The 12,761-nt window shown below is 36.8% G+C and overlaps 1 protein-coding gene across 1 annotated transcript in view; it reads right to left on the bottom strand.

The window, feature by feature from the left end:
* Nucleotides 1–12,761, bottom strand: part of CNTNAP2 (contactin associated protein 2) — a 1,802,564-nt gene that overhangs the window by 307,518 nt on the left and 1,482,285 nt on the right. The window lies entirely within an intron of this gene.

Genomic DNA, 12,761 nt, shown 5'->3' with positions numbered 1-12,761 from the left:
AATTGTACATACAGCTGATCACAGAAAAATGAAAGATAGCTTAATAATTAGGTTAGATATTCACTATTTACATTTCTTGGTAAATAATGCAGAGAATTGCGGTGAGCCAACTTGGAAGCCTGCCCTTTAAATGCTATGCTGTTAGAAGCTGTTATTTATCCCTCTGACCTTCTAGAATGTCAGAGAACACACGCTCCCTCATGTATCAGTAGACATAGAAACCCAGGAAAGAGTCACAGAATTTAGCCAGCGGGACTCAAACAAAAGTATTTTACAGTGCCTTAAGTATTTCATTGCTTTCAAATTTCCAAAATAAAGGTTATTTTAAAAAATTGTTTATCAGCCCTAACTGCGGCTCAGTTGGTTGGCACATTGTCTCATACATCAAGAGGTGGTAGGTTCAATTCCTGGTCAGGGCACATACCTAGGTTGTGGGTTTGATCCCTGGGAGGCAACCTATCAATGTTAATCTCTCACATTGATGTTTCTCTCCCTTCCTATCTCTCTCTAACACACACACACACACACACACACACACACACACACAAACAAAAAAACTCGTTAAAAATTGTATATCAAATCATAAGTAAGACCACCCAGAAAGCACTGAGATTCTTACTGACACTGTAGCTAAAATGACCAGACCTCAAATATCTCAGTGGAATCTTTTGCAAACTCAACTTCTATTTAATCCATCAATTAAAATCATGTCAGAGAAGGAACAAAGCTTTTGGCTTTAAATATGATACTTAATGCTTCTTGAAGGAATAAAACAAATGAACATACCCTTTAACAACATACTGTAATCTGACAACCGACTAGAAATGATGTTGTGTACTTACTCCTATGGAACTTCAGGCTGAGATTCTCTACAAGTTCGTTATCACTAAGATTTACATGACTCTAAACCACGGTTTCACAAAGTCCTGAGAATCATTTATCTTGTTGCCCCTACTCTTATGGCCCATGAGCTAAGCATGATTTTTACATTTTAAAAGGCTGAAAAAAAATCAAAAGCAGAATATTTTGTCATGTGAAAATTGCATGAAATTGAAAGTCAGCGCCCATAAAAATGTTTTAATGAAATATAGCCACAACATACATTGTCAACATGCCTCCTGTTGAGTACTTGTGACACAGATTATCTGGCTCTCAAAGCCTAAAATGTTTATTATCTGGTCCTTTATCTAAAACGGTTGTCAACTCCTGCTCTAAATAACCACTCTCCATCTCATTCCTTTGGGGATTTATTGAGCAAATATTCCACAAATATTCCACTAACTATCGTGGTAGGAAACTGTCATATTAGAGACACCAGAATATCTCTGAGGTGGGGAAAGAAACCATTTAAACCACATTTATTTAATCCAACACTGAGAAATAACTTAAGCTTATTAATAAGTAACTTTTCTATTGGTTTTGTACTCTGTGACAGGCAGCCACATGTCACTTTTGGTACAACCCATGTCTATTCTGAAAGAAAACTGGGTGCTCTACAGCCTGCCTTCAGAATATTCTCATTATTTAGCTATCCTAGGAACTAGATGATGGTATGGCTATACTAATCTTCTATGTATATAAAAGGCTAATATGCTAAGTGTCCAACCAGTCACTATGATGCGCAATAACCACTAGGGGGCAGACGCTCAATGCAGGAGCTGCTGTGATGTGCACTGGCTATTTACAGAGAAATGGTACCACGGACCTGGCGCCCACAAAGCAACACTCAGCTTCCCCCAAGTGGGACACAGGCCCTACCACCACCCAGGAGCAACACCCTACCAAATCGCTGCTGATGCTGCCGAGACCCCATGGCGCAAACTATGGCCCACAGCCCAGCCCAGCTCCTCACTCTTGAGCTCTACAAGGCCAGGTAGCAAGGCCTTGCTTCCTATCCCTAGTGACTAGTCTTGTAGTTTCTTCAGCCCAGGAACATGACTTGCTTTATAGCCAGGTGGAAACATTTTACACTATAACCAAATGTCTGTGAAGTGTTTTCCCGTGCCCCATCTCATTTGATCCTCACAGAAGTCCTGGAGCAGCTAGATAGGAGACTTGGTAGAATCCTATTTTCTTTTCATTAGCTGGAAAATGGAGATTTAGAAACTTGACCCGAATGAAAAGAAGAAATGGTGGACCTTGAAAATGACTTCAGGTTTTTTCACTACACAGAATATAGTCAAACATGGCTGCAGTTAAATATTTTACCCTTTGTTCTCCCTGCGTGATCTACAATAATCAGCTTTGTGTTGATATTTACTGCTGTGTTGCTGACAATTACCTGGAAGAGGAGTTGAGTTGCTTCACAGGGCTGGAAAAAGTTTAGCTAAATCAGAAAGCAGGTCTAATTAAGCAAGTTTATTCTATATCTACAAAATGCTAAGTTGACTCGTGCATGTGCGATATATATAAAGCTCTCGCTAGTGCCAATCGCACACATGTGTTTCAATCTGTCATTGTCGATCGTGAATTTGGTTGACACTTCTATTACAGAGAAAGGGCGAATAGCGATATTAAAAAATTTCTTCTAATTAATTTCCTTTCAATGTGCACAAATTCGTGTACTGGGCCACTAGTACAGATAACAATGAACACAAACTGCAATTAAAAAAAAAAGATGGTATGGCGAATTTTTTTATTCTTATCTGAGGATATGTTTATTGATTTTAGAGACAGATTTTAGAAAGGAGAGAGGGAGAAAGACGGAAACACTGATTGGCTTCCTCTGGTATGCATCCCGAATAGTGATCAAACCCACAACCTAGGTATGTGCCTGACCAGGAGTTTAACTTACAAGCAACCTTTTGGTGTATGGGATGACGCTCCAATTAACTGAGTTACCTGGCCATGGCAATGGTATGGCTAATTTTATAAAAGATCTTTGAATGGGAGACTCTTCATGATATTCTGTAATACACATAGAATCAGTATATATTCTTTTGTGTCTGACTCCTTTTACTCAACCTTACATCTGTGAGAATCTTCTATGCTATTTATTCAAAAAATATTTTACATTAAAATTGTGCTTTTTAAAACAAATATGTTTTACATGATTTGAGAGAGAGAGAGAAAGATATATATATATATATATATATATATATATATAGAGAGAGAGAGAGAGAGAGAGAGAGAGAGAGAGAGAAGAGAGAGAGAGAGATGAGGGAAGAAAGGAATAGGGAGAGTGAGAAACATCAATTGGCTGCCTCCTGCACGGCCCCTACCTGGGATTAAGTCCACAACCCAGGCATGTGCACTGACGGGGAATTGAACCAGCAACCTCTCAGTGCATGGGATGATACTTAACCGAGTTACATTGTCCCAGGGCAAAAATTATAGTATTTTATTTTTATAAAAGTGTAATACTACAGTATAATGAGAATGAACATTCTCCTGGTGTCTTTTGGGTTGGTTCCAGTGTTTGGCTATTGTGAACATGGCTGTTCTAAACATTCTTATTAATGTGTTACTTGTAAGGGCGCATTTATGTTGGGCATTAATCCCAAAGCAGAAATACTAGGTCATATAATTAGCTCTAGTATATACTTTCATTTACACATATGTTTAGCCTTAGTAGATACTTTCAAACAATTTTCCCAAGAGCTTGTATCAACTGATATTTCCACCAGCAGTGTATGAGAATTCAGATCTCGGTTCATTTATGAGTGAGCAAGTAATTACTTTATATCAAAACTTGTGCTAATTAAAGAACATTTGAAAATAAATGTTGGAATTATATATTCCAATCATTATGAAACTGTATTGCCAAAATTGATATGTACACAGTTTTATAAAATTTGCATATCTACACACTTCCATAACTTATATATGTAATTTTAAAATCTTTATAATCATCTTATAAATGTAGAGTTCCAGTGGACTTTGGATTGTTTTTTATTTTTTAAATCTTCACCAGAGGATATTTTTTCTAATGATTTCTAGAGAAGTGGAAAAGAGGGAGGAGGGGGAGAGAGAGAAATATCCACATGAGATAGACACATGGAATGTTTGCCTCCTGCATGCTCCCCTACCAGGGCTGGGGAACCTGCAACCAAGGTACATGCCCTTGACTGGGAACTGAACTTGAGGCCTGTCAGTCCACAGGCCGATGCTCTAACTATTGAGGAAAACTGGCCAGGGCTGGACTTGTTTTTTAATAGAAAAATTGGTCACTATTCAATTATTTTGCAAACTGAACTGATTAACATCAGAGATGATAGAAATTTACAAGGCACAATTTATCAAAACCTTTGCATTTCTGGTCAATGAAACTGAAAAATTAACATGATTCATTAGGTGGACTCAATAATGTACTTTTATTTAGTGTGATAATTACCTTTAGTTAACACTTTTGAATGTTAACTCTGATAGCCAATAAAATTAAGTATCAAAATGAACAAAACAGAGAGGTAGATATTCAAATCGGTAATCCAAGTTATGTAAAATAATGTGTACTCAATCACTCTGCAGTTACTAAAAATTAGAATAAAATGCACGCATAATTTTTATTAATATTTTAGAGAAAATATTGATTTCAACTTTGTTATTTTAAAAAATGTGAACTGATATATTATCTTTATACTTATTTTTGTGTGCTTGAAAAAAATTTAAGGATAGGGTAAAGATAAAAAAATAAAGAATAGTACTTAACTCATGTAAAATAATAATAATAGGCCATCAATCATTGAGAACCTACACATATTGGACTACTTCTTGTATATAACACCTAATCTGAAATCAATTCTTCCTTATAGGCATCCCTATCTTCATTTTATTGATGAGAAGGATGAGACTCAGAAAAGTTATCTTTACCAAGGTCATCTGTTCATAAGTGTAGAGTGTGGATTCAGATCTAGATTATCTGGATCCCAAATGAGGATTTTACACACATACACACACACACACACAAACATACACACACACAAAAGGGGGGGGCAAAACAAAAATACTGAAAAACCACAATGTCAGGTAAAAGCATTTGTCTTTTAATTTCAATTTATGATGAGGTAAAATATATCTTTTTAGATACACTTATCTTCCTGAAATGTCCAGGTTATTTATTTGTAGGTAGTAAATTTAAAGATATCTATAAGGTTTTTTACTCACACAAATCCCTTACTTCATTAACTTTTGCTTTCTGTAAAAAAGGCCTAGAACAACCTCATCTCCAAATTAACCACTGATTTTAATAATATATTAAAGTTTATAGAAGTTTGCAGGTCAGCTAGGAATTATAACACTTAGGTATTTCCAACCAAACCAAGAAAACAGAAAATAATTATCAGCTGAGAAAAAAAATGAAGTTACCACCGCAGTCATTTTTGATGAGAGATCTAAATAGGTCTCCAGAGATTTTAAAGTCATAAACAATAGTGTGTGAAACTCACACAGCAGTGGACTGTGCTGGAAACAAATAGGTTGTGGAAACAAATTCATGGATGGCAATAAAGTGGTTGAACTAGAACAAAGTTTCTGATGTGATGCTACAGCAGAACCCACCACCCACTTCTAAAAAATGATGTAAATAAACTGAGATCTAGAGAGGGACCCTTCACCACACCTGTAAGACCTCAATCTTAGCACCTGTGCAAAAATTATTTAGCTAGCAATACAAGCCTTCCTTGAAAGTTATGATCTTTATAAATTGAGGTCAATCTAATTTAGGGAGATAATCAGTAACTACAGGAAGTCTCAAAAACATGTATACACACTTTAACAACTGATAGCTCAATTGATGTTTCTTTATTTTCACCCAGACTAAGCTTTGAACAAAGGAAATTCATTCTAAAACGCTACTGGAGGTTTGAAAACAGTTGAAGTACAAACACTATCTTTATAATTACTCAAAGTGTATATACATTTTGGGGGGAACACAGGGTGTCCCAAAAACATATAGATTCTTTAATAGTTGATAACTAGATTTTCACTCCTTTTCAGATTTACTGATTTGAAATACTGGGTGAAGCCAGACTAAGCTGTGAACAAAGAAAATTTATCCACAAGACTTTTTTATGGGATACATAAAAGATAAAGTTTATTGTTCAAAACCAGCAACAGTTAATGAATTGAGGGTGCACAAATAACGAATGAAATGATTCTTGATGTTGGCGATTCCTTTGCTTTGCAATTATCAGCAGTGCCTGGACCAGAATGGTCATCAGTTTGAAAACAGGAATTGACAAAAAAAAGTATTCATTTCTATAGATTCTTTTAAATATTGGAAATGAACTGTATGTTAATAACACTAACTTAATAATCATTCAAAGTGTGTATACATTATTTTGGGACAGCCTGTATTTGTCATGTTAGCATAACCTAATTACATGTTAGTGGGCCTGTACATTAGAAATATTCTATTGTCCATTTCAAAGAGTTCCTGAATTCTGAACCTTGCATAATCTCTCTATCAGAATTGTTATTATAGTAAAACTTGATTCTATGGGTTTTGTCTCTCTAACCTGGCATTACTATTACTTTGCTTCAGTACCATTTTCCTGAGGAATTCTGTTTTACAAGGGCCGTTCTTTCCTTGCTCCCTTGCTGTTGCCTCCTCCTCCTCCCCCTCCTCCCTCCCCTCCCCAACCCTCCTCCTCCTCCCCCTCCTCCCTCCCCTCCCCCAACCCTCCTCCTCCTCCTCCTTCTATCATACTGAGAAACAAACAGCCTCTAGGCAGTTGGGTCTTGCCCTTAGCTCAGTGGAAAAAAATCTAAAAATAAAATCCCAATTGGCTTCTGCAATTGTGAGCCTGCTTTTCTACCAGATGTTATGAAAGGGGGCACTCTCTGAATCTACTCTATAATTCCAGCAGAGAAGACTTCTCCTTTGTAAGGTTCTAGAAGTACTTGGTTATTTAAGAAAACAATCAATTATAGTCAGTGAGCTTTCATGCATTTCCATCACAGCATCACCAAAACTAGAAATTTCTGGAAGAATCCAGAAAGTCAAAGTTTTAGCTATAGAGGCATAAGAAAGAGATGTAGAAATGGGAAACAGACACATGAAAATATGCTTAATATTATTAGTCATCAGAGAAATGCAACAAAACTACACTGAGATGGCACTTGACTCCCACCACAGAAGCTATAATAAAAAAGACATAAAATAACAGAAATTACTGTATAAAAAAGACAGAGAAGTACATGAGTTGACAAGATTTGGGGAAACTGGAATCATATGCATTGCTAGTGGGGTTGTATAGTCACTTTTGAAAAACAGTTTGGCAGTTTCTTAAAACTGAAACCCAGATTTATCCTATGACCCACGAATTCTATTCGTGGATATCTATCTACTCAAGAGAAATGAAAGCATTCTTCCATACAAAGACTTTTAGGTAGATGTTCATAACACATTTATTTACAATAGCCTCAAAGTAGAAACAACCCAAGTGTCCTTCAACTAATGAATGGATAAACAAAGTGTAGTATATCATACAAAAGACATTATTCAGCAATAAAATAAATAAAACATGGGTGCAAAATACAAAATGAATAAACCTCAAAACCATTATGCTAAGTGAAAAGAGTACAGAAGACCATATATTCTATATTTATACTTAAATAAAATATCCAGAGAAGGCAAATCTAGAGACAGAAAATAGAGAGAAAGTGGTTGCCTGAGGCTAGGGATGGAAACAAAGATTAATGATAAACAGAAATCTTATAGGGGTTGTGGTGATTTATTACAACCGAGTGAATTTGCTAAAAGTTCTTGAATTGTATACTTAAAATGGGTGGATGTTATGGTATGTAAATTACACTTCAGCAAAGTAATTCTTAATAAGAACTGGAGATAATTGTAAATAACAATTGGCAACAGGAAAAGACATTTTCTAACCACACATCTCACTGTAAGCCCTGGTATATGAAATCATAAAATGGCATATTTTCTGGTTTCAGAGTCTTCTTCCATTTTATGACTATGGACCTGCGGACTAAAGATCTTTTATTGACTCCTTTTTGCAGGGGCTTTACCCAGCTGTTCAAGTTTCGATCAATATTTACATACTAGAGGCCCAGTGCACGAATTCGTGCATGGTTGAGGTCCTGCCAGCCTGCCCTGATGGGGGATGGGGGAGCCACCGTGGGACGTTGGCTGCCAGCCCTGCCCCCGATTGGGGGGTGGAGCCAATTAGGGCAGGAGCAGGCCAAGGGGAGGGGCTGTGGGAGGTTGGCTGGCTGGCCATGCCCCCGATCAGGCCAGTTGGCTAGCCAGAGTGCGCATCATAGTGACCAGTTCTTCCGGTCATTCAGGCCCCTTGGCTTTTATATATACAGATCCCATTACTTTTGCTTTCTGTATAGGATCTAAGAATACCCTTCCCAGGATACGTCCTTTTAGTCTTCTCTCCTCACTCTTGAGCTCTATAAAAATTATTTAACATGAGTCCAGATTTTAAAATGGCACAGAGCAGCCCAGCGGGTGTGGCTCTGTGGTTGAGCGTCACCCTATGAACCAGGAGGTCACATTTCAATTCCTAGTCAGAGCACATCCCCAGGTTTTGGGCTCAATTCCCAGTAGGTGGCATGCAGGAGGCAGCTGATCAATGATTCTCTCTCATCGTTGTTTCTATCTCCCTCTCCCTTCCTCTCTGAAATCAATAAAAATAAATAAATAAATAAATAAATAAATAAATAAAATAAAATTGCACATTTTCCAACTTCTCTCATGTTCCAGTCTCATCCTTATTCTTTGTTCAGAATCGACATCCTTTACCCCAACCAGCTATACCTATCACCTTCCCAAACTCTCTTCAAAATACAAACTACCTCATTTCATCAAAAACCAAACATCCTTGGTTTTGCAGAACATGCCTAACAATAAAATTCTGTTCAACTATCACCATTTCCAACTGTAATATCCTGAAAATGCCAATACTTGTTAGCATAAAATCTTCATCTCAAGGACCATTTCTTAATTTTTTGGAATATTTTGTGTGTTGTTTTTTTTTTGTTCAAACAATATGTCCACATTATCTTCAAGTTTTTGTACCTTTTCTCTCAATCCTTTCTCTCTTCTAATAGCTATCCCCAGACACACTGTACTTTTTCTATAGTAAGTAGAAAAAGTAGACCAAAAGGTAAACACCTATAAGAATTTTCTTGGAAAGTTATTATTCTATTAATAACTTACACTAAAAATGTTATATTCATTAATAGTAATTTTAATTAAAGGATCTTTGTATTGTTCTTGTTTCTTTCATCTCTCAAATAAAAAAGCACATAAATAACTTAGAGTTGTGTAAAGTTTCAAAATATTCACAGTGCTTTCTCATGGATGATCTCCTTTGATCCTCGTAACTTTGGAGGTACAAGGAAATAGAGATACACAGTTGAACCCGACAAGTGTTGATTCCCAAATAATAATTCAGATCTATTACACAAAGTGAGACAGACTCTACCCAGGAATGAGATGCATCTTCAGGGTATAATACCAAATGCTACCTAATTGTTCACTAGTTCATACCTAATGTCCACAAAAAGTTCTATAAATTCAAGTCAAGGCCACCTCTAGTGAAAACATTTTTTTTGAAGTGAGAATTTTTATTCTTTGTCTTTTGCTTTTTTTTGCTCCTCAACTCCATCTTCCACATCTTCTCTGCCTAGGGATGCACCCCAATTGCTTTTCCCATAACAGGAAGTTAATGCTCCCATTCTTCCTTTGTCCTGGCCCCTGTTAAAACGCACTTTTGGCCCTAACCGGTTTGGCTCAGTGGATAGAGCATCGGCCTGAGGACTCAAGGGTCCCAGGTTTGATTCCAGTCAAGGGCATGTACCTTGGTTGCGGGCATATACCCAGTAGGGGGTGTGCAGGAGGCAACTAATGGATGTTTCTCTCTCATCAATGTTTCTAACTCTCTATCCTTCTTCCTTCCTCTCTGTAAAAAATCAATAAAATATATTTACAAAACAACACCTCACTTTTGGAGAATAACATGACAAACCATCTTCCCCCCATTCATTGTTAAAAGAAGCAATGCCTTAATGAGAAAAAAGGCTACTCTTGCAACCCAGACCTCTATGAATGGTGGCGGCTGGATTGGGGAGAGGGAGGAATGTTCCTGTCATCACTGAAATGACAACAGGGAGGTGACTAGATGTTCTTTAAAGAGCAGCCCTACTATCACCATGGAACAGGTTTGCCAGTTCCTCCATGTTCATTCATGGAAGTCATGATCAGAAGACAATGTCTTTGCTCATAGTACACATAGGGGCTATCTCAGCACAGCTGGATAATCAGAAGCTAAAATAAACATCAGAACTGTCTAATACCAGTAGAGTAGACCTTTTAAAATACTCCTAATGGTGTCCTCAGTCACCATTGACTATTGAGCTTTCCTCGATGGATGTAAGGTATGTTCTCTACAAAGTAATTAGAGTAATTAAGGAAACAACCATTACAATTAGATCTTTAGAATCCATGTCTCCATCCCCTATGAAATGAAAGTAATTACAGATTCAATTACTCCTTTTCAGTGGGAATAGCTTAGGCCTTTTATAAATGCAAGATAATTATCTGTTCATTTTAGAATCTCTTAGAAAGCCCTTTGTAACCATTTCTGGATTCTATGCAAAGCGTTCTTTTTTTGACTTTCCTTCTGGAATGCAAGTTCCCTGGGGTCAGAAATATTGTCTTATGCAGTTTTATAAACCAAATACGAGTAGCCATCTAAAAGTGCCTTACTCCATATGTTTTTCATGACTGAATATATATATATATATATATATATATATATATATATATATATATATATATATAGATGTTAACTAGACACAATCCTAAAATAGTAATCAGTATGTGCTTACTATCAATCGTGAGATATGAGTAAGAAAACCTTTCTTGCAATTAGAGATCCTTGAAGGCTCTTGAAACACTTTTATTATTCCCTTTCTGTAATTGAAGCTTTATATTTTGTTTAGAAAGTAGTATTCAATTAGAAGCCTCATATATAATTAATGTAATTAATATAGTAGAAAGGGCACAACAATTAGATCTTAAAGACCAGAGTCCTGATTCAACTATGTGGCTATGTAAAAGTAAGTTGCTAAGTTTATCTGGGCCATTGTTTTCTTACATAGATAAGTTATGGTGTGTTTTGGTTCTGAAGGGCATGGACATATGCAACTCAAAATACGCCCCTTTGGCATATAGATTATTTTAAGCTAAAAGCCAGTGAGATCAGCAGACAGAGGAAAAGTGCTAAAAACAAGGGAGAAATTTTCATCTTGTAAAGGAAATTTCCATTTGCAGAGATCTCTCCCTCTCCTTTGTCAGCAAGAGAAGGATTCTGAATAACTCCTGTCAATGAAGAAGTTCCTGACTTAAACCTGCATAACAAATTATACTTTTCCTGATAAACTTCTTATAACTTGCCTCTCCCACCCACCAGCTCCAAACCCCTGTCCTTTGGTTTAAGATGATACATAAGCCCAAGTTCTAACCATCCCTTTGGGTTATTCATTGCTCCCTACTGTACATGCATAATGCACATGGTAGTCAACTTGTTTATTTTTCTATTGCTGGTGTGTCTTTGGCCAGTCTAATTTAGAGAACCTCAACTGAAGAACTTAAGTTGGGTAGAGGAAAATATCTTCTTCCTTCCCCATAGTTCTTTGATTCTACTTTTTTTTCTTTGCTTCCTTGTGTTTGGTAGTTCTAGAACAAGTAGTAATCATTTGAACAAATTTGACATACTTAAGTAAATGTGTGGAATAAAAAATGTTCCCTGGTCGGGTTGGTTAGAGTGTCATCCTGATACGCCAAGCTTGTGGGTTTGATCCTCGGTCAGGGCACACACAAGAATTTACCAATGAATACATAAATAAGTGGAACAATAAGTTGATCTCTCTCTCTCTCATCAATTAAAAAAATGTTAGGTCTATTTTTCATGGGCTTGGGTCATGGCCTTTGAGGACAGGACTTTGTGGTTCTATGTAATTTCCTCAAAAGCTATTAGTACAGTATCCAGCATATATTTTGAGAGATTATCTAGTTATTACCCAAATTTTCAGATGAGGTAGCAGATTTGGAATAAAACTAAGCCTGATCTAGGGTACCCAACTAATTAGTAGCTGAACTAGGAAAAGCAGACCAATCTCCACTGCTCCACAATTTTAAAAAATGCATGTTTACATTTCTCAAATTCTGTTAATATAATTTCTATTATTTTCATTTACATGACATCCAAATCTATTTTCTTATCATATAGGGAAGTTGCCTCACTGGACTGAGACTAGTATGAGCTGTTTACAGTTTACTTTGTCTATCTACACTTACATTTTCTCCAAGCAAGTGTTCCTTGAAGCAAAGAGGGGTATAGCCTTCTTGCCATTTTCATTTATTTTCATCTTTAGCAATTAATGACCAACTCCTGACGTCTCCAAAATAGTCAATGAGGAAATCTTCACTTATACTGGTCCCACATATCCAAGAAAAAAAAACAGGTATTTAGGGTGGTTTTGGTACACTCAGTGTTCCTGAAGCTTTATCTAACCAATAGACAAATGCAAATATTAGAATGCCATACACATCTGGTTTCTTATAACCCCCTTTGCTTTTACAGGGCTCATCTCCAGTCTTATTCCTGGCTCGATGGCCATTGGGTGAATTCCTCTCAGGTTGCTCATGGTTGGACTCATACCACAGGTTCTACATAGGCATTCTTGCCTCACTGAACTCTGAAAGGGGGGGCCACTGGTAACACACCCACGCCCTCTAAGTGAAGGTAGGCAGGGATACTTCAGGCTGGTGTATCTCTGTGCTAACT

The sequence above is a fragment of the Myotis yumanensis genome, unplaced genomic scaffold, assembly GCF_028538775.1.
Source record: "Myotis yumanensis isolate MYYU_CA2020_CCGP unplaced genomic scaffold, mMyoYum1.0.hap1 SCAF_9, whole genome shotgun sequence".
In the NCBI taxonomy this organism is placed as follows: domain Eukaryota; kingdom Metazoa; phylum Chordata; class Mammalia; order Chiroptera; family Vespertilionidae; genus Myotis; species Myotis yumanensis.
Note: the sequence above shows the minus strand (reverse complement) of the source record. Positions and strands in the feature narration are given on the sequence as shown.